Below are 22,557 nucleotides of genomic sequence, written 5' to 3' on the forward strand. Positions count from 1 at the left end.
TTTTGTTTTGTTTTTGTTTTTTAAATCTCAGTTTTTTATTAGATTTTAACAATATATAACATTACAGCTACAGAGGTTGAGCAGAAGTATCAACATAATAACAAATCTTATATCAAGAATATCAGGGTACAATATGCAGGGTATACATTTCCAAAGAAACAAAGAGAACTAATAAAAATCATAAACAGATGAAAAACAAAGTAATGAGGTAATATTAAGTGTTTCAACCTATTGAACAGAGTTTTAGAAGCATTAATATAAGAACAGCCAAGAAGCTGAGAGATACAAAATCAAAAAAATAAGGACAGTTAGGGGTTGGGGGGGGGGGGGGAGAAGAGGAAAAAACGGGCGTGCACTATATTAAGAACATATAAATATAATTTCATAGGGACTTCCACCAGGGAGACCAGAGTTTATCGTAGGCTTCATGTTTCCTTTCCTTCCAACTTATCAGCTCCTAATATCTAGGGAACACATCAGCATATGTGAATTGGGCATAACACTTACCTGCACAGAAGCGCTGCTGCTGGTCTGGTCCCCCTGTTCTCACTCTTCTTCTCGCCTCGCTGCCCCCGCCTCCCAGGTTAGTGTTACAGACCTAGGAAGAAGGTGGGGCTTGTGGCTTAGGAGAGTGTGGGTCGGTACTAGGAGGGGAGCACTCACGTCTCAGGAGGCAGGGTCAGCGAGGCGAGAACAGGAGCGAGAATAGCGGGGACCAGACCAGCGCTACTGTGCAGGTAAGTGGACACCATGAGGGGACTAAGTAGCCGGGGGATTTTTTTTTTTTTTTTATCACTGCACAGCGTGGAGTCTAACAATTAAAGCGTTCAATTTTTAGACTCCATGTTGTGTAGTGAATAGGATTGTTTTTAAAATCCAATCTTCGAGTATAAAAAAAAATCCCATTGACTTGCATTGGGATCGGAATTGGGATCGGGTTTGAATGGAAAATGATCGGAAATTGGATTTTAAAAATGATCCTGAAATCTCAAGCTCGGCTCAAACCTAATCACTAGAAATACAGACATTAAATCCTTCACCACTAGGGATGTAGACAAACATCTGTATGATTTATAATACTATTTGTCTCAAAGCTGTGTGGCCTTGTATATTTTTATAATAGAATACTGAACCACTGTACAAATCAAGGACTTTTATCCATTTTTCTTGCTTCCTCATAGATTGTAAGCCTTACTCATATTGTTTCTCCTGTAGATATCAGGTCCAGTGCTACCCCATGCAATTTCTGTTCTGTTCTGAGGGCCACATCAGCCTTACGGTTGTCGTCATAGGACCGTTCTTAATTCTGTGACTGTATAAATGTAACTATGTCAGTTAGATGCAGTTACATTTATTGCCCGTTGCAGGAAACCATAAAGCTGAAGGCAACCTTTAGGCTGTATTCACACTGAGTAACGCTGGCGTTTTTTGTGCTTATTTTTGCACATAGCGCCGCGTTAACGCCGCGTGTACGCCGCGTTAACGCCGTGCTATTTTGAGGTGGCGTTGCCTGGCGTTAACGCGGCGTATATGCAGCGCTACGCGGCGCATTAACGCGGCGTTAACGCGGCGATACGCGGCGTTAACGCAGCGCTATGTGCAAAAATAAGCACAGAAAACGCCAGCGTTACTCAGTGTGAATACAGCCTTATAGTGCCTATGGAACATGTTCTATTTGTAGAAAACAGGAAGTATAAAAAAAAAATTGAAAAACATAAGATTTAAATACAGCATCACCAAAAATTCTTTAAAAACCTGTTTAATATAAAAACATGACTTAAACAATAGGTCTTTAAGCTGAAGCCCCACATGGTGCAAACACGTCAGCAAAAAATGAGATGTTTTGCAGCCCCTGCAAATTCTTGTGAATCCCATTCACTTATTATAGAAAATCTCTTTAATAAATCGGAGATTCCAGACCTTTAACTGAATTACAACTCCTAGACCGGACTTCTAAATGAAGAGAAGGCCTCAGACTCCTAAATTCAGACAAAGTTTGTATAATTCAGTAGTATAGGTGAATACAAGAAACTTTGTACTATTTCTTATCAGGATGCTTTTTCCCATCCCATTGAAATTGCTACTATGTCGATCTTGAGATTGACTGCAAGTTACACGTTTTAGTTTCAAGGTATTTATTGAATTACAACTACCAGGTAGAACACAGTCAGAGAACGCAGAACACAATTTTACAATAACATTTAAGAAGTTGTCCATCATTATGGTACCAAGAGATATCAGTATGCAATATACCAAAGAAACATGGGGGAAACAAAGAGAAATAAAATTATGGAAATCAAGTCAAGAGAAAAAAGGTAGGGAAAGGTTTAGCGACTATGGGCTGGATCAGCGAGGAGTGACACTTAAGACTCCGCCTGACGGGAGGGGTGTGGATAGAAGGGGCTCAATCCATTCACGGCTCTAAAGCTAGAGACAGTATGAAAGACCTGGGATGCAAAACTTATTGACCCAAGGTGTCCAGAATTAATCTTCTCATGAAGCATAATGGTATCGACACGTCACATATCTCATGACGTAGCAGTAGCTGAGGGAGACAGAAGAATACTCACACTCATTGGATGATGATGGAGCTAAACAGAATGTTTTTTTTTGTTTTTTTTATCACACCCCAAGTATTTTATTCAGATAAAAACACATCAGTAATTCTTTATATATGTCCTGCATGACCCTGGATCTGAATGAGAAAGAGCGAGAAGATTAGGGAACAGATTCTCTTCTACATTATGTGAACACCCTGTGTCTCCAATCCCCAGTTCAGGGAAAACTGCAAACTACAGAGAGAACCTTACTGAAAATCTAATAAAAATGTATAATATATCATACAACAAAGTACAAACATAGCAGCTTATCCTGAAAAGTCATTTTACATGAAAGGTATGGTTGAAAAATTTAAATGAAGTAACATGATATATGTTTCATCCAAAGTAAGTGAGTCCAATAGTTTCTGATGTTTCAGTCCATCATGGACCAATGCAAGCAATATGTGAAGGTGCATGTATGTGTGCTTGCAGGAGGTAGAGGGATCCTTCTTCATCACGCCTTCATCACGCCATCACATATACATGCATCTCCAGATATCCCATAAATAAGACTCTATGATCCGGACTCACTACGTGTCTATTTTCTTTAGATGAAATAACATGTTAATTGAAATCAATAAATTTTTTAAAGCTTTTCTTTTTTTGCATTGAAATCTGAGTGACTCCCCTTCAGTAAATTCTGGACTGTTGGCAGGTATGCTACGATCTTTGATGGCCAAGACACTCCAATTTTGCAACATCATTTTAGAAATGTACAAAGAAACATTGGTGAGGTGGTCGCCCTACTGTTGCCTCCTTGAAGAAAATGATTTAGTGACGCCATATTAACAAACATATAAAAATGAATTGCAAGTCTTTTATTGAATAGGGAATTTCTCTTTTAGAAGTAAAACTCTGCTCATTTTATGGTGAGATTCAGAAGAAAGTCTTTGGAAGATCAGAACTGTTGGCAACTTCTAACAAATAAATCCCATAACTTTGCGAAATGCGTTTTTAAATACCTTGTTTCTCAATGTGTATATTATGGGATTTAATGTAGGCGTAATGACAGCATAAAACACAGGAACCAGCTTCCCTTCTTCTGATGAATACTTAGATGTAGGTTTCAGATAGGCAGAAAAAGATGTCCCAAAGAATAAGGTGACAACAGTAAGATGGGATGTACAAGTAGAGAAGGCTTTCTTTCGACCTTCCGTAGATTTGATTTGCAAAATTGAGGATATAATATGAACGTAGAATATTACGGTAGAAAGGAATGAGCCAAATCCATAAGCTCCTCCAACTGTAAAAAGAACAACTTCACTGGGCAATGTATTACCACAAGCCACCTTCAGTAATGGTGGGATGTCACAGAAGAACTGGTTTATCCTGTTGGAGGAGCAGAAGAGTAGCTGGAAGGTAGAGACAGTATGGACCATGGAATTGAGAAAGCCACTCATCCAGGAGCCACAAACTAAGGGTGCATTCACACTGAGTAAACGCTAGCTTATTTTGTAGAGTAAAATTACACTTGTAAATTTTGCTATCCCATTGACTTCAATGATATTTTTTTACAAGTGTAAAAATACGCCTGTAAAAAATACGCCTGTAAAAATACGCCTGTAAAAATACGCCTGTAAAATGTCATTGAAGTCAATGGGATAGCAAAATTTACAAGTGTAATTTTACTTTACAAAATAAGCTAGCGTTTACTCAGTGTGAATGCACCCTTAGGCTACACATGTTTTATTGCTCATGACCAGGACATAGTGTAATGGATTACATACAGCAACATATCGGTCATAGGCCATTACAGCAAGTAATGTGCACTCTATGCTGCCGAACGCAATGAAAAAATACACTTGTACCATGCAGCCATGGAATGTAATGGAGGTGGTCTTCAGTATAAAGTTAAGAAGCATTTTTGGAATAGTGACTGATGTGTAGAAAATCTCAAGAACTGACAAATTACAGAGAAAAAAATACATTGGAGTGTGAAGGACCTTACTGGCTAAAGTTATGAGGATGATGATGAAATTTCCGCTAAGAGTCAAAATGTAAAACAGAAGAAATGTGTAAAATAATATAATTTGCACGGAAATGAGAGATGGGAAACCGAGAATAAACTCTGTCACTGAACCATTACTGACCGTCATTCCCCTAAGGTGAAAAAATAGCCATTATTAACAGGAATATAATTATTAGAATATACATGATCAAATATTCATGATATACAGTCCTATGAAAAAGTTTGGGCACCCCTATTAATCTTAATCATTTTTTGTTCTAAATATTTTGGTGTTTGCAACAGCCATTTCAGTTTGATATATCTAATAACTGATGGACACAATAATATTTCAGGATTGAAATGAGGTTTATTGTACTAACAGAAAATGTAATTTTAATCTAATTTTAAAAAAAGAAAACATACTCACCTGTCTCCAGGGCTTCCTAGGGAAGTCTGGTTCTGCTGTTCCGGAACAATAGGACCCGGGACGTCTCTACCTGTCATGTCTGGTGTCCTTTGCCGAGGCCGCTGATTGGACTCAGCGGTCACGTGAAGTTGGGACTTCCACTAGAAGAAAACGCTGGAGCAACACTTCCTTCTAGCAAACACCAGAGTACTGAGGACAGGTAAGTATGATTTTTTTTTTTTGTCCTGGACAACCCCTTTAAAGATAGATGAAACACTAATATACCCAAACCACGCACAACTAACACATAAAAGGGTAACATGGCTAAGTGATATTTACTCTCTTCAGACTTTTCGGGATGAAATAACTAAGACACAAACATACAAACAATGTGATAGAAAATGAAATAAAGAATAGACTTGTTTTATATCTGGTCAGGACCACACCTGAAAGTAGATGGACAGATCCTAGAGGTACCCTGTAATCCTAAAAGAGGTCCTATGCCTCATTGGCTTTTATGTACACCTCACCCCCCACTCCACCCTACTTCCTTAATCACAGTCTGAAAATACTCCAATGGCTTAACCTGTCAGAAACCATCAATAGAGATCACGGCCCCTGGGTAGTTTGGAAAGTTCGCTCCCTCAGACCCGCACACAATAAGATTGTGGGGTCCAAGGGGGTCCCTATTATATTGATACTATGTGCAGGAAAAGAGTAAAAAAAAAGTTTAAAAAGTTAAAAACAAGTTTATAAAATAAATAATAATTTTTGATATCACAAGATTTGTGTATAAGTCTGCGTTATCCAAAAATAGTGTTATCTATCCTGCGTGGTGAACGCTGCAAAAATACATATCTCATCACAGCGTCTAAATGAAAAATTAAGCAACTTTGCAATAGGATTTCATTGTTTTGTTTCTTATTCATAAAATCGGGAATAGAACTATAGTATCAGGATATCTGGTGTTTTTTATGTATGTTACCATGGATATACATAGACCTGCTTAAAAATGTGGAAACAAAAGAATAGAAAATAGTACATGTCTAAATTAGAAATTTTTTTAATGTAGTCATAAGTCTTTAAGGTTAAATATAACGTTTACATAAAGCAATTTTAGAACATGGAAATTTTTGGAGCTATAACACGTGTGTAAGGCATCAGCAGATCAGTAAAAAATATTGTGAAAATTATTGGTTTAGTAAAAAAAAAAAATTATCTTCCCACTTCTGTATGTAACATTCAAGGGATTTTTGAAGATTTTAGTAATTCAGAGATAGAAGTAAAATGATGTCAAACAAATAAAGAACATACACAAATCAGAAAAGAAAAAAGAAAATCAGAAATTAAAAAAAGAAAATCAGAAACAAAAAAAACACCTTTAGTTTGTGAGCTCCTTTAAATTGCACATAGAGCAGAATAGATTGAAGTATATCATTTGTAGTAATAAATCTTGGAACCAACATTCTCCTCATTGCTACCAGGACCATCAAAGCATAATGTAGCACATCCTGCAATTCCTGTATTTTTGGGTTTCCACTTCCTTCTGAGCCAGACAGGTGTGATTGTAAATGTTTTAAAGTCTATCCAACAGGCCACAGAGACGCCAGTAATAACACCAGCCACCAGATCATCCCTTATGGGAAATCAGTATAATTATGGAATTAAAGGTTGTTAAAAATAACAAATCAAAGCAATGTGAAACTATAGAAAGATGAGGAAACTTTAAGGTTAGGTTGTATTAATTCATTGTTACCCTAAAAGGGATAAAAAGAGGAATCTAAATCAAATCCAAGTTGGACGTGAGCAAGAATAAGCAATTTGAAAACAAGACTATTTCATCACGAATGACTGAGCCCATTTCCGGTGCTCGCTACCCATGAACCACTATTTGCTCTCTTCAAACACCACAATATAATAAGCAGAGGCCTAGGGGAAGTGAGTAGAGATGAGCGAATAGTATTCTATCGAGTAGGTATTCGATCTAATACTACGGTATTCGAAATACTCGTACTCGATCAAGTACCACTCGCTATTCGAATGGAAAAATTCAATGCAGAACCAGCGTTGATTGGCCGAATGCTATACAGTCGGCTATTCAATGCTGGTTCTTCTCCTACCTTTAGAAGTCTTCTCTGCGCAGCGTCCCCGCGGCGTCTTCCGGCTCTGAATTCACTCTGCCAGGCATCGGGCCTGGGCAGAGCCGACTGCGCATGCCCACATTACAAGAAAATGGCCGCTTCGACTGTAAGCGGCCATTTTCTTGTAGTGCGGGCATGCGCAGTCGGCCCTGCCCAGGCCGATGCCTGGCAGAGTGAATTCAGAGCCGGAAGACGCAGCGAGGACGCTGCACGGAGAAGACTTCTTGGAGAATCCAGCCCGACCCTCACTCGTGGACTTGGTAAGTTCAATTTGATCGAATGTTGCCTACCCCTGAAACGAGCATTTTCCCCCATAGACTATAATAGGGTTCTATATTTGATTCTAGTAGTCGAATATTGAGGGGCTACTCGAAACGAATATTGAGTATTTAACTACTCGCTCATCTCTAGAAGTGAGTAAAGAGAAGAGTCAGTCTTATTCACCCGTCACAGAATCTAGCAGTCCCTTGGCATCCTGGTTGGGCCTCTTCCGGCCTCTGGAATGACATCTGCAGCCCTGGGGGACCAGTGAGTTCTACGATTAGGCCTCAGCAGTCATGTTGGGTGTGCCAGCATCACGACACTTAGTTTTTCTCAGCGCACTGTTGGCTTTCTTGCAGTATATTAAACCACATGTGTCTGAGGACATGAAAGGTCTTCTTTCATATTTTAGCTGTTTACCAAAAAACATTCAGACTCTCGGCTTTAATTTGAGGGTATTCACATCCAGATTAGAGGAAGGTTTTATGATCTACTACTCTGTAATACAATGGGGATAATAAGTATTTCATACACTAGCCATTTTGCAAGTTTTCCCACTTACAAAGAATGGAGAGATCTGTAATTTTTAGTGTAGATACAATTCAACTGTGAGAGACAGAAACTTAAAAAAATCCAGAAAATCCCATTGTATGATTTTTAACTAATTATAATTAGCATTTTATTGCATGAAACAAGTATTTGATCATCTACTAACCAGTAAGAAGATCTGCTGCCTGCAACATCCTTCAGCATGACCGATTTGGCAGTGGGTCAGTAATGGTGTGGGGTGGCATATCTTGGGAGGGCCTCACAGCCCTCCATGTCCTCGCCAGAGGTAGCCTGACTGCCATTAGGCACAGAGATGAGATCCTCAGACCCCTTGTGAGACCATATACTGGTGCGGTTGGCCCTAGGTTCCTCCTAATGCAGGACAATGCCAGACCTCATGTGACTGAAGTGTGTCAGCAGTTCCTGCAAGATGAAGGCATTGAAGCTTTGGACTGTCCCGCCTGTTCCCCAGACCTGAATCTGATTGAGCACATCTGGGACATCATGTCTGTCACGTTGCGCCACAGACTGTCCAGGAGTTGGCAGATGCTTTAGTCCAGGTCTGGGAGGAGATCCCTCAGGAGACCATCCACATCCTCATCAGGAGCAGGCCCAGACGTTGTAGGGACGTCATACAGGCACGTGGAGGCCACACACACTACTGAGCCTCATTTTGACATGTTTAAGGACAATTTCATCAAAGTTGGATCAGCTTGTAGTGTGATTTTCCACTTTAATGTTGGGGTTGACTCAAAATCTAGGCCTCCATTGGTTAATAAATTTGATTTCCATTGATGATGTTTGTGAGATTTTGTTGTCATCACATTCAACTTAATACGGAACAAAGTATTCAATGAGAATATTTCATTCATTCAGATCTAGGATGCGTTGTTTGAGTGTTCCAGTGTTCCCTTTATTTTTTCAAGCAATATATATATATATATATATATATATATATATATATATATATATATACTGTATACTTAATCCAATGTCTCCTCCAGGTTAAGTCCAGCAATATCCAGAATAAGTGATGAATAGAGATGAGCGAACAGTGTTCTATCGAACTCATGTTCGATCGGATATTAGGCTGTTCGGCATGTTCGAATCGAATCGAACACCGCGTGGTAAAGTGCGCCATTACTCGATTCCCCTCCCACCTTCCCTGGCGCCTTTTTTGCTCCAATAACAGCGCAGGGTAGGTGGGACAGGAACTACGACACCGGTGACGTTGAAAAAAGTAGGCAAAACCCATTGGCTGCCGAAAACATGTGACCTCTAATTTAAAAGAACAGCGCCGCCCAGGTTCGCGTCATTCTGAGCTTGCAATTCACCGGGGACGGAGGTTTCCGTCCAGCTAGCTAGGGCTTAGATTCTGGGTAGGCAGGGACAGGCTAGGATAGGAAGGAGAAGACAACCAACAGCTCTTGTAAGAGCTAAATTCCAGGGAGAAGCTTGTCAGTGTAACGTGGCACTGACGGGCTCAATCGCCGCAACCCAGCTTTCCCAGGATCCTGAATGGAATACACTGTCAGTGTATTCCCGTATACCCGATATATAACCCCGATACCCGTTCCAACGGTGTGCCCCCCCACCTTCACCTCAGAAATACCCTGCAAGTCCCCTAGCAATAGAATTGGGGCTATATAAACCCACTATTTTTGCTACTGCCATATAGTGCCATTGTCTGACTGGGAATTCAAAGAATATATTGGGCTTACATATAACTTCAATTCCAGGGAGAAGCTTGTCAGTGTAACGTGGCACTGACGGGCTCAATCGCCGCAACCCAGCTTTCCCAGGATCCTGAATGGAATACACTGTCAGTGTATTCCCGTATACCCGATATATACCCCCGATACCCGTTCCAACGGTGTGCCCCCCCACCTTCACCCCAGAAATACACTGCAAGTCCCCTAGCAATAGAATTGGGGCTATATACACCCACTATTTTTGCTACTGCCATATAGTACCATTGTCTGACTGGGAATTCAAAGAATATATTGGGGTTACGTGCACCCACAATTTTTGCTACTGGTATATAGTGCCAGTTTCTGACTGGTAATTCAAAGAATATATTGGGGTTATAAATACCCTCATTTCTTGCTACTGGTATATAGTGCCATTGTCTGACTGGGAATTCAAAGAATATATTGGGGTTACAAATACCCTCATTTCTTGCTACTGCCATATAGTGCCAGTTTCTGACTGGTAATTCAAAGAATATATTGGGGTTATAAATACCCTCATTTCTTGCTACTGGTATATAGTGCCAGTTTCTGACTGGGAATTCAAAGAATATATTGGGGTTATAAATACCCTCATTTCTTGCTACTGGTATATAGTACCATTGTCTGACTGGGAATTCAAAGAATATATTGGGGTTACAAATACCCTCATTTCTTGCTACTGGTATATAGTGCCATTGTCTGACTGGGAATTCAAAGAATATATTGGGGTTATAAATACCCTCATTTCTTGCTACTGGTATATAGTGCCATTGTCTGACTGGGAATTCAAAGAATATATTGAGGTTACAAATACCCTCATTTCTTGCTACTGGTATATAGTGCCATTGTCTGACTGGGAATTCAAAGAATATATTGGGGTTACAAATACCCTCATTTCTTGCTACTAGTATATAGTGCCATTGTCTGACTGGGAATTCAAAGAATATATTGGGGTTACAAATACCCTCATTTCTTGCTACTGCCATATAGTGCCAGTTTCTGACTGGTAATTCAAAGAATATATTGGGGTTATAAATACCCTCATTTCTTGCTACTGGTATATAGTGCCAGTTTCTGACTGGTAATTCAAAGAATATATTGGGGTTATAAATACCCTCATTTCTTGCTACTGGTATATAGTGCCATTGTCTGACTGGGAATTCAAAGAATATATTGGGGTTATAAATACCCTCATTTCTTGCTACTGGTATATAGTACCATTGTCTGACTGGGAATTCAAAGAATATATTGGGGTTACAAATACCCTCATTTCTTGCTACTGGTATATAGTGCCATTGTCTGACTGGGAATTCAAAGAATATATTGGGGTTATAAATACCCTCATTTCTTGCTACTGGTATATAGTGCCATTGTCTGACTGGGAATTCAAAGAATATATTGAGGTTACAAATACCCTCATTTCTTGCTACTGGTATATAGTGCCATTGTCTGACTGGGAATTCAAAGAATATATTGGGGTTACAAATACCCTCATTTCTTGCTACTAGTATATAGTGCCATTGTCTGACTGGGAATTCAAAGAATATATTGGGGTTACAAATACCCTCATTTCTTGCTACTGCCATATAGTGCCAGTTTCTGACTGGTAATTCAAAGAATATATTGGGGTTATAAATACCCTCATTTCTTGCTACTGGTATATAGTGCCATTGTCTGACTGGGAATTCAAAGAATATATTGGGGTTACAAATACCCTCATTTCTTGCTACTGCCATATAGTGCCAGTTTCTGACTGGTAATTCAAAGAATATATTGGGGTTATAAATACCCTCATTTCTTGCTACTGCCATATAGTGCCAGTTTCTGACTGGGAATTCAAAGAATATATTGGGGTTATAAATACCCTCATTTCTTGCTACTGGTGTATAGTGCCATTGTCTGACTGGGAATTCAAAGAATATATTGGGGTTATAAATACCCTCATTTCTTGCTACTGGTATATAGTGCCATTGTCTGACTGGGAATTCAAAGAATATATTGGGGTTATAAATACCCTCATTTCTTGCTACTGGTATATAGTGCCATTGTCTGACTGGTAATTCAAAGAATATATTGGGGTTACAAATACCCTCATTTCTTGCTACTGGTATATAGTGCCATTGTCTGACTGGGAATTCAAAGAATATATTGGGGTTACAAATACCCTCATTTCTTGCTACTGGTATATAGTGCCATTGTCTGACTGGGAATTCAAAGAATATATTGGGGTTATAAATACCCTCATTTCTTGCTACTGGTATATAGTGCCATTGTCTGACTGGGAATTCAAAGAATATATTGGGGTTACAAATACCCTCATTTCTTGCTACTGGTATATAGTGCCATTGTCTGACTGGGAATTCAAAGAATATATTGGGGTTACAAATACCCTCATTTCTTGCTACTGCCATATAGTGCCGGTTTCTGACTGGTAATTCAAAGAATATATTGGGGTTATAAATACCCTCATTTCTTGCTACTGGTATATAGCGCCATTGTCTGACTGGGAATTCAAAGAATATATTGGGGTTACAAATACCCTCATTTCTTGCTACTGCCATATAGTGCCAGTTTCTGACTGGTAATTCAAAGAATATATTGGGGTTATAAATACCCTCATTTCTTGCTACTGCCATATAGTGCCAGTTTCTGACTGGGAATTCAAAGAATATATTGCGGTTATAAATACCCTCATTTCTTGCTACTGGTATATAGTGCCATTGTCTGACTGGGAATTCAAAGAATATATTGGGGTTATAAATACCCTCATTTCTTGCTACTGGTATATAGTGCCATTGTCTGACTGGGAATTCAAAGAATATATTGGGGTTATAAATACCCTCATTTCTTGCTACTGGTATATAGTGCCATTGTCTGACTGGGAATTCAAAGAATATATTGGGGTTACAAATACCCTCATTTCTTGCTACTGGTATATAGTGCCATTTTCTGACTGGGAATTCAAAGAATATATTGGGGTTATAAATACCCTCATTTCTTGCTACTGGTATATAGTGCCATTGTCTGACTGGGAATTCAAAGAATATATTGGGGTTATAAATACCCTCATTTCTTGCTACTGGTATATAGTGCCATTGTCTGACTGGTAATTCAAAGAATATATTGGGGTTACAAATACCCTCATTTCTTGCTACTGGTATATAGTGCCATTGTCTGACTGGGAATTCAAAGAATATATTGGGCTTACAAATACCCTCATTTCTTGCTACTGGTATATAGTGCGATTGTCTGACTGGGAATTCAAAGAATATATTGGGGTTACAAATACCCTCATTTCTTGCTACTGGTATATAGTGCCATTGTCTGACTGGGAATTCAAAGAATATATTGGGGTTACAAATACCCTCATTTCTTGCTACTGCCATATAGTGCCAGTTTCTGACTGGTAATTCAAAGAATATATTGGGGTTATAAATACCCTCATTTCTTGCTACTGGTATATAGTGCCATTGTCTGACTGGGAATTCAAAGAATATATTGGGGTTACAAATACCCTCATTTCTTGCTACTGCCATATAGTGCCAGTTTCTGACTGTTAATTCAAAGAAAATATTGGGGTTATAAATACCCTCATTTCTTGCTACTGCCATATAGTGCCAGTTTCTGACTGGGAATTCAAAGAATATATTGGGGTTATAAATACCCTCATTTCTTGCTACTGGTATATAGTGCCATTGTCTGACTGGGAATTCAAAGAATATATTGGGGTTACGTGCACCCACAATTTTTGCTACTGGTATATAGTGCCAATTTCTAACTGGGAATTCAAAATGCGCAAGGCTCCTGGAAAGGGACGTGGACGAGGCCGTGGGCGAGGTCGGGGGAATGGTTCTGGGGAGCAAGGTAGCAGTGAAGCCACAGGGCGTCCCGTGCCTACTCCTGTGGGGCAGCAAGCATTGCGCCACTCCACAGTGCCAGGGTTGCTTGCCACATTAACTAAACTGCAGGGTACAAACCTTAGTAGGCCCGAGAACCAGGAACAGGTCTTGCAATGGCTGTCAGAGAACGCTTACAGCACATTGTCCAGCAGCCAGTCAGACTCTGCCTCCTCTCCTCCTATTACCCAACAGTCTTGTCCTCCTTCCTCCCAAAATTCCCAAGCTTCACAGAACGATAACCCCAACTGTCCCTGCTCCCCAGAGCTGTTCTCCGCTCCTTTCATTGTCCCTCAACCTGCCTCTCCACGTCACGATTCCACGAACCTAACAGAGGAGCATCTGTGTCCAGATGCTCAAACACTAGAGTCTCCTCCATCTCCGTTCGATTTGGTGGTGGATGACCAGCAACCCACCCTCATCGACGATGATGTGACGCAGTTGCCGTCAGGGCATCCAGTTGACCGGCGCATTGTGCGGGAGGAGGAGATGAGACAGGAGTTGGAAGAGGAAGTGGTGGATGATGAGGACACTGACCCAACCTGGACAGGGGGGATGTCAAGCGGGGAAAGTAGTGTGGATGTTGAGGCAGGTGCAGCACCAAAAAGGGTAGCTAGAGGCAGAGGTCAGCAGCTTAGGCGAAGCCAGGCCACACCCGGAATCTCCCAAGATGTTCCAGTTCGTACCCAGCCCCGAAAAACTCCCACCTCGAGGGCACGTTTCTCGAAGGTGTGGAGTTTTTTCAAGGAATGCGCCGAGGACAGATATAGTGTTGTCTGCACAATTTGCCTCTCGAAATTGATTAGGGGCTCTGAGAAGAGCAACCTGTCCACCACTTCGTCGTCATTTGGAATCCAAGCACTGGAATCAGTGGCAGGCAGCAACGGCAGGACAAAGGCCGCCTGCCGTTCACGCCACTGCCACTGCCTCTGCCACTGCCACTGCTGACTGTGCTGGCGATGCACTCCAGAGGACGAGCCAGGACACCACTTCATCTGCCTCCGCCACTTTGTTGACTTCTCCCTCATCCTCCCCTGTTCCTGTCTTATCTCCTTCTCCTGCACCATCAAAGGCACCATCAGGCGCTTCTTTACAACAACCCACCATCTCTCAGACATTGGAGCGGCAGCAGAAATACACTGCTAACCACCCACACGCGCAAGCCTTGAACGCCAACATCGCTAAACTGCTGGCCCAGGAGATGTTGGCGTTCCGGCTTGTTGAAACTCCCGCCTTCCTGGACCTGATGGCAACTGCGGCACCTCGCTATGCCGTCCCTAGCCGTCACTACTTCTCCCGGTGTGCCGTCCCCGCCTTGCACCAGCACGTGTCACTCAACATCAGGCGGGCCCTTAGTTCCGCGCTTTGCACAAAGGTCCACTTGACCACCGACGCGTGGACAAGTGCATGCGGACAGGGACGCTACATTTCACTGACGGCACACTGGGTGAATGTAGTTGAGGCTGGGACTGCTTCCCAAACTGGCCCGGTGTACCTCGTCTCCCCGCCTAACATTCCTGGCAGGGACACGAGAAGAACACCCCCCTCCTCCTCCTCCTCTACCGCCTCCTCCTCCGCCACCGCCTCCTCCTCCGCCACCGCCTCCTCCTCCGCTGTTAGATTGACCCCAGCTACGAGTTGGAAACGTTGCAGCACTGGCGTTGGTAGACGTCAGCAGGCTGTGCTGAAGCTGATCAGCTTGGGGGACAGACAGCACACTGCCTCCGAGGTGAGGGATGCCCTCCTCGATGAGACGGCAATATGGTTTGAGCCGCTGCACCTGGGCCCAGGCATGGTCGTTTGTGATAACGGCCGGAACCTGGTAGCAGCTCTGGAGCTTGCCGGACTCCAACATGTTCCATGCCTGGCCCACGTCTTCAACCTAGTGATGCAACGTTTCCTAAAGAGCTACCCCAATGTTCCAGAGCTACTGGTGAAAGTGCGGCGCATGTGCGCCCACTTTCGCAAGTCGACAGTAGCCGCTGCTAGCTTAAAATCTCTCCAGCAACGCCTGCATGTGCCACAACACCGGCTTTTGTGCGACGTCCCCACACGCTGGAACTCAACGTTTCAGATGTTGAATAGAGTGGTTGAGCAGCAGAGGCCTTTGATGGAATACCAGCTACAAAACCCTAGGGTGCCACAAAGTCAGCTGCCTCAGTTTCACATCCATGAGTGGCCATGGATGAGAGACCTTTGTGACATCCTACGGTTCTTTGAGGAGTCCACAAGGAGGGTGAGCTCTGAGGATGCGATGGTGAGCCTTACAATCCCGCTCTTGTGTGTTCTGAGAGAATCCCTGATTGACATCAGGGATAACTCAGATCACACAGAGGAGTTAGGGATAGCATCCGATCTGTCACAGCTGGAGAGTAGGTCCATACATCTGTCCGCTTCACTGCGTTTAATGGAGGAGGAGGAGGAGGAGGAGGAGGAGGAGGAAGAAGAGTTGTCCGATGATGTGATGGTGATACAGGAGGCTTCCGGGCAACTTCGAATCGTCCCATTGTTGCAGCGCGGATGGGTAGACATGGAGGATGAGGAGGAAATGGAGATTGAACTTTCCGGTGGGGCCAGAGGAGTCATGTCAACTAACACTGTGGCAGACATGGCTGAGTTCATGTTGGGGTGCTTTACAACCGACAAGCGTATTGTCAAAATCATGGAGGACAACCAGTACTGGATCTTTGCTATCCTTGACCCCCGGTATAAAAACAACATCTCGTCTTTTATTCCGGTAGAGGGGAGGGCCAATCGCATCAATGCTTGCCACAGGCAATTGGTGCAGAATATGATGGAGATGTTTCCAGCATGTGACGTTGGCGGCAGGGAGGGCAGTTCCTCCAGTAGGCAACCAAGTTCTCACCGGTCCGCACAAACGAGGGGCACACTGTCTAAGGTCTGGGACACCTTGATGGCACCCCCTCGCCAAAGTGCCGCCACGGAGGGTCCTAGTGTCACCAGGCGTGAGAAGTATAGGCGCATGTTGCCGGAATACCTTTCCGACCACAGCCCTGTCCTCTCCGACCCCTCTGCGCCCTACACGTATTGGGTGTCGAAGTTGGACCTGTGGCTTGAACTTGCCCTATATGCTTTGGAGGTGCTGTCCTGTCCTGCCACCAGCGTTCTATCTGAGAGGGTGTTCAGTGCAGCCGGTGGCATCATCACTGACAAGCGCACCCGTCTGTCAGCTGAGAGTGCCGACCGGCTCACTTTGATAAAAATGAACCACCACTGGATAGAGCCTTCATTTTTGTGCCCACCTGTGTAAAGCACCCCAACATGAAACTCCATGTCTGTACTCAACCTCTCCAATTCCTCCGCATCCTCATACTCATCCACCATAAGCGTTGCACAATTCTGCTAATACTAGGCTCCCTCCACCCTGATTTCCCCCAACTCTGCTGGTTAGAGGCTCCCTCCACCCTGATTTCCCCCAACTCTGCTGGTTAGAGGCTCCCTCCACCCTGCTTTCCCACAACTCTGCTGGTTAGAGGCTCCCTCCACCCTGCTTGCCCACAACTCTGCTGGTTAGAGGCTCCCTCCACCCTGATTTCCACCAACTCTGCTGGTTAGAGGCTCCCTCCACCATGAATTGGTCCAAACTGGGGTTTTTAGAGGCTCCCTCCACCATGAATTGGTCCAAACTGGGCTGGTTAGAGGCTCCCTCCACCATGAATTTGCCCAAACTGGGCTGTTTAGAGGCTCCCTCCACCATGAATTTGCCCAAACTGGGCTGTTTAGAGGCTCCCTCCACCATGAATTGGTCCAAACTGGGGTTTTTAGAGGCTCCCTCCACCATGAATTGGTCCAAACTGGGCTGTTTAGAGGCTCCCTCCACCATGAATTGGTCCAAACTGGGGTTTTTAGAGGCTCCCTCCACCATGAATTTGCCCAAACTGGGCTGTTTAGAGGCTCCCTCCATCATGAATTGGTCCAAACTGGGGTTTTTAGAGGCTCCCTCCACCATGAATTGGTCCAAACTGGGGTTTTTAGAGGCTCCCTCCACCATGAATTGGTCCAAACTGGGGTTTTTAGAGGCTCCCTCCACCATGAATTTGCCCAAACTGGGCTGTTTAGAGGCTCCCTCCACCATGAATTTGCCCAAACTGGGCTGTTTAGAGGCTCCCTCCACCATGAATTGGTCCAAACTGGGGTTTTTAGAGGCTCCCTCCACCATGAATTGGTCCAAACTGGGCTGTTTAGAGGCTCCCTCCACCATGAATTGGTCCAAACTGGGGTTTTTAGAGGCTCCCTCCACCATGAATTGGTCCAAACTGGGGGTTTTTAGAGGCTCCCTCCACCATGAATTTGCCCAAACTGGGCTGTTTAGAGGCTCCCTCCATCATGAATTGGTCCAAACTGGGGTTTTTAGAGGCTCCCTCCATCATGAATTGGTCCAAACTGGGGTTTTTAGAGGCTCCCTCCACCATGAATTGGTCCAAACTGGGGTTTTTAGAGGCTCCCTCCACCATGAATTGGTCCAAACTGGGCTGTTTAGAGGCTCCCTCCACCATGAATTTGCCCAAACTCTGCTGGTTAGAGGCTCAATCCACCCTGATTTTCAAAACAAATGTTGGTGCCAACCTCAACTTACTACAAGGGCCAAATTCACTGCTGGTGACAAGCTCTCCTCACTGCAAGTGCCAAATACACGTTTCAAGGTGTTTTCCTACTGTCAGAGAGGTGGTATTGAGTGTGTAAAGTGTGTAGTTGTTAGGCAGTGATGTTGGGGTAATAGAGGGTCTTTGGTGTGTTAGATGCCCCCAGACATGCTTCCCCTGCTGTCCCAGTGTCATTCCAGAGGTGTTGGCATCATTTCCTGGGGTGTCATAGTGGACTTGGTGACCCTCCAGACACGGATTTGGGTTTCCCCCTTAACGAGTATCTGTTCCCCATAGACTATAATGGGGTTCGAAACCCGTTCGAACACACGAACATTGAGCGGCTGTTCGAATCGAATTTCGAACCTCGAACATTTTAGTGTTCGCTCATCTCTAGTGATGAATATACAAAATTAAAGGAAATATTTCCATTAATGGAAAATATTAAATGCTCTAAGGATCAAGCTTGCGGGTGACATCACTGCTCAGTCCAGATAGCAAGGAAGGACAGAAAACTTTCCTACACGTTTTGGAGAAGATAGTTCTCCTTTGTCAGGGATTTGTCTTTTCTGTCCAATAGCAAAGTTTAAATAGCAGTGTACTCTCAGAGGTGGCCTCTGCCAAAATGTGGTCCCATGATCTTGCTCCAACAACAATCGGCAACGTTTTTCTTTATTTGCATTCGTTATCCTCGTTCACAGTCTCATATTGCAAAATGTAAATAGTTAAATTTCAATATTCAGGCTGTTTGGTGTTAAAGTGCCCAGGTTAAAAATCCACCGACTTTCTGCTTGGGACATCTTTTGAATGAAATTCTATGTTTCGATAGTGGGTAGCCGACAAACTGTGATATATTTAGTGATAATTCCCGCTTGATGGACCCACCTATACCTTATTGCATGGGCATTTAATACAGTATATTACACCCTCAATATAACACGTAATCTTTATTATTATATTTCATATTCCCCCTACTGTCCTGTACCTCTGTTGTCCAATTTTTTATGTTTGATGCTCAACATGCCCTGTATTTTTTACATAGAAAAAAAAAAAGTATTTGTTCAACTGTGTTGTCTATGGTCCACCAATTCCTGGATTGTGGGGGCAATTAAAGTTCCCAAATTCTGTGAACACAAATCTGGGTTGTACTGGGAGAAATTCTCCAATAATTTTATACTGTTTTAAAAAGTCCCAATATTTTTTAATACATCTATTTTTTTCTAAACTCCCGCATCATCTGTATATTGAATAATACAGGGTATTCTCCAATTATATTCCTCCTGATTAATTCCTTTATCCTCCAATAATTTCATTAGCGGATAGCCGCAGCTTCCTTTCTTGTCATTTCTAATTAGTCAAAAGTCATTAGTATAATTTTCTTGCCTCCTCCTCATAGTCTTTTACTTCTAATCTCCTAAAATGAATGGAGAAATTGCTTATTTGACATAATTAAACCATATAAAACATGTCTGGAGATTATCCGACAGCATTAAAAATCGTATTCATTCTAGAGAGGAGGAAGTGATAATGAAAAATAACCTTTGTGAGAGATTCAGTCCCATTTGATCACTTTAGGAAAAATGAGGGCGAATTTTCCTCACCAGGGACACAGTTTCAAACGTTGGATGAGATTGGGGAAAATTCAGTAAATGAAGGGGTGGAATTAGAGAGAGGAGAGAGGATAAGAAACCATTATCACCGGTAGTGACTTTCAAAGACGATGTGCACAAGGGGCAGAAAGACCTGAACCTCTCTCTTAACAGTGATGATAGATCCTCCAATCTGATGTATTCACATGGTTTCTCTTCTTGTATCCACCTCCAAGAGGCACACTATAAGATCTTAACCAGATGGCAAAGGTCGCCAGACTGGCTATATGCTCATAAATTAGCAAGTACAATCAATTGCTGGAGATGCCAGACTGCCAGAGGGACACCATTTCACATATGGCGGTACTGGGACAAAATAAAATCCTATTGGGAGAAAATCCAAGTAAGGTAACCAAATCCCATTTTACATTATCCCCAGAAGTAGTTCTCCTCTCGCTCTCCACTCCAGGTTTTTTCCTATCAAAATCAAATCTTGCTACACACCTCCTTGACATGACCCCCCCCCCAATCTTTTCGAGAATGGGTTGATAAAGTCAACCAAATTATGAGATTTGAGGAGCTAACTAGTTGGTCAAATAGGACTCATGACTCCTTTCAAAAAATCTGGTCTCCCTGGTGAGAGTTCAATCAGGCCTCCTTCACATAACTCAAAATGGAAGTCTCTCTCCCCCCCCCCCCCCACTCCTCCCTGCAACATTCTCCCCTCCCTTCCCCCCCACAGATGAGTATTCACACAAAACTCATGTTGACTTTGTTGTGAATTATATCCCCTTCCGGGACTGTTGTATTTCTTCCATCTTTATGGCATGACTCCACTTGTCTCTTTTTTCAGCACTTAAGAAACACCCAGCTTATTGTGACCGACGATTCCTGAAATAGCCTGAATAAGCTCTTTTTTGTTTTTGTTTCAGCATGTTGTGAGACTCTGTGCTGTAAAAACTTGTAAAATGTTTTTAAAAAAATGTAATAAAATTGAGAATACAAAAATAAATAAAGCAGAATCCATAGTTAAAAGAAAAAATAGATTTGAATATAAATTTAAAATTCGCTCCCTTTGAAAAATTGAATACATTATGCAACAATTTACCCAGGGGTGTAACTTGAGGGGGGGCTGAGGGTGTAGTCACCCAGGCCCATAAGCACTGACATCAGTATTGAGATTGCAGCTTCCATCTGGCCCATAAACCAAGGAGACCCACAGATTACCCAAACCACACTAAGATGGATTAAACCTCTTTGATCTTGTATTGATTCCCAGGGTCATAGCTATAAGAGATGTAACAGTAGCAGTCTCTACTGGCCCTGAACCTTGGGGGACCACAAAGATCCCTCTGCCATATAAAATATAACACTATTCTAAATGACACAATGCAAGAATGGGGCCCACTACAAATTTTGCACTGGGGCCCAGAAGCTTCACTTTAGACCTCTTGTACTAAAGCTGTATCCCTTTCAAATATATGAGATATTCCTGCAGCACATGTCACCATTAAGAATTTGTTGTAGGGAGGGGGTAAGGGGCCCTGGACAAAAGAGTGCACTGGGACCCATAAAACTTTAATTACGCACTGGTTAGAGTAATTAAATAACTACAAAGTAATGATGATATCATAATCCACACAGGGAAATAAGGTGGGGGATTGTTATTTTGGATAGAGAGAATCAAATAGTTTATTGGGGGACAATAAAACATACGTAAAAATTCCTTCAAACCCTAACAACCAATTTAAGAAAGGTTTGTAAACTGGTTCAGAAAGGACAGGGGAGCGGCATCATAAATAAACGGGAGGTGCGCTATATCTATAATAATACCCCAAGGTTAGTATTTTTTTACCATATACCTAAGAGCTATAAATCCACTTGGGAGTCTTCAGGATGCCCTATAGCATAGGACATAGGTTCCTTGATGTCAAACCTGTCAGAATATGTGGGCCATCAGTTACAAGGTTTTTTGAAAATTGCTACTAGAATGTTTAAAACAACATATACCACCAATTGGGGAGGGGGGGGGGGGGGGCAAAACTTAGGGCTCAAAATTTATATTCGGGATTTTGGATATCATGTCACTTTATACTGTAATTAAAAATGAAAAGGGATGTGAAGAAACAAAACAGTTTCTTATTAAATCAGGGACTTTCCAGTTGGAACAGATAAATTATATAGAGGAGTGCACTGATTTTATTCTAACTAAAAATGATTTTATGTACAATACAGATTTTTTTATGTATAGATGTAGGGTACTGCCATGGGGACCAAGTTAGCACCCAGTTACGCAAATCCACACAGAGGTTAATGCGAGAAGACTTATATTTTTCCTCAAGCAAGGCTCCACACAATCCTATGGTGGCTTTTCTTTTTTGGATGGGAGATGAAGAAACACTGTTAGATTTTGTTAATGAAATAAATAAGTATTTTTATTTCACACCTTATTACAGTAGAGTGTCCATTAATTTTTTGGACCTTACAGTTTTTGTCCAAGATAAATTTTTAACTAAAACTTACAATAAACCCACAGATAACAACGGTTATATTTAATGAATAATTGCCATTTACCTATCTGGTTGAAAAAAATTCCTAGAGGACTAATAGAATATATGAGGAATGAAAACTATGCCTGAAAGAGGACCTTTCATGTCCTCGGGCTCATGTAGTGTTATATACTACTAGAAAGCAGACAATGCGCTGAATTTGCACTGTCAGTTTTTCCGTTATGTGCATGGGGCTGGAGATATCCATGCCGTTATAATGGCACCAATGTCTGTCCACTGTCAGAAGGGCATTTCTGAGCTGTGAGGAACACCCCTCCTGACAG

At 42.3% G+C, this 22,557-nt stretch overlaps 1 protein-coding gene and 1 pseudogene across 1 annotated transcript in view; one reads left to right on the forward strand and one right to left on the reverse strand.

The window, feature by feature from the left end:
* Positions 1-22,557, forward strand: part of ZBTB45 (zinc finger and BTB domain containing 45) — a 500,250-nt gene that overhangs the window by 114,688 nt on the left and 363,005 nt on the right. The gene's annotated exons all lie outside the window — the stretch shown is intronic.
* Positions 3,518-5,052, reverse strand: LOC142209109 (olfactory receptor 5V1-like; annotated as a pseudogene).

The sequence above is a fragment of the Leptodactylus fuscus genome, chromosome 6 (genome assembly GCF_031893055.1).
Source record: "Leptodactylus fuscus isolate aLepFus1 chromosome 6, aLepFus1.hap2, whole genome shotgun sequence".
Taxonomy (NCBI): domain Eukaryota; kingdom Metazoa; phylum Chordata; class Amphibia; order Anura; family Leptodactylidae; genus Leptodactylus; species Leptodactylus fuscus.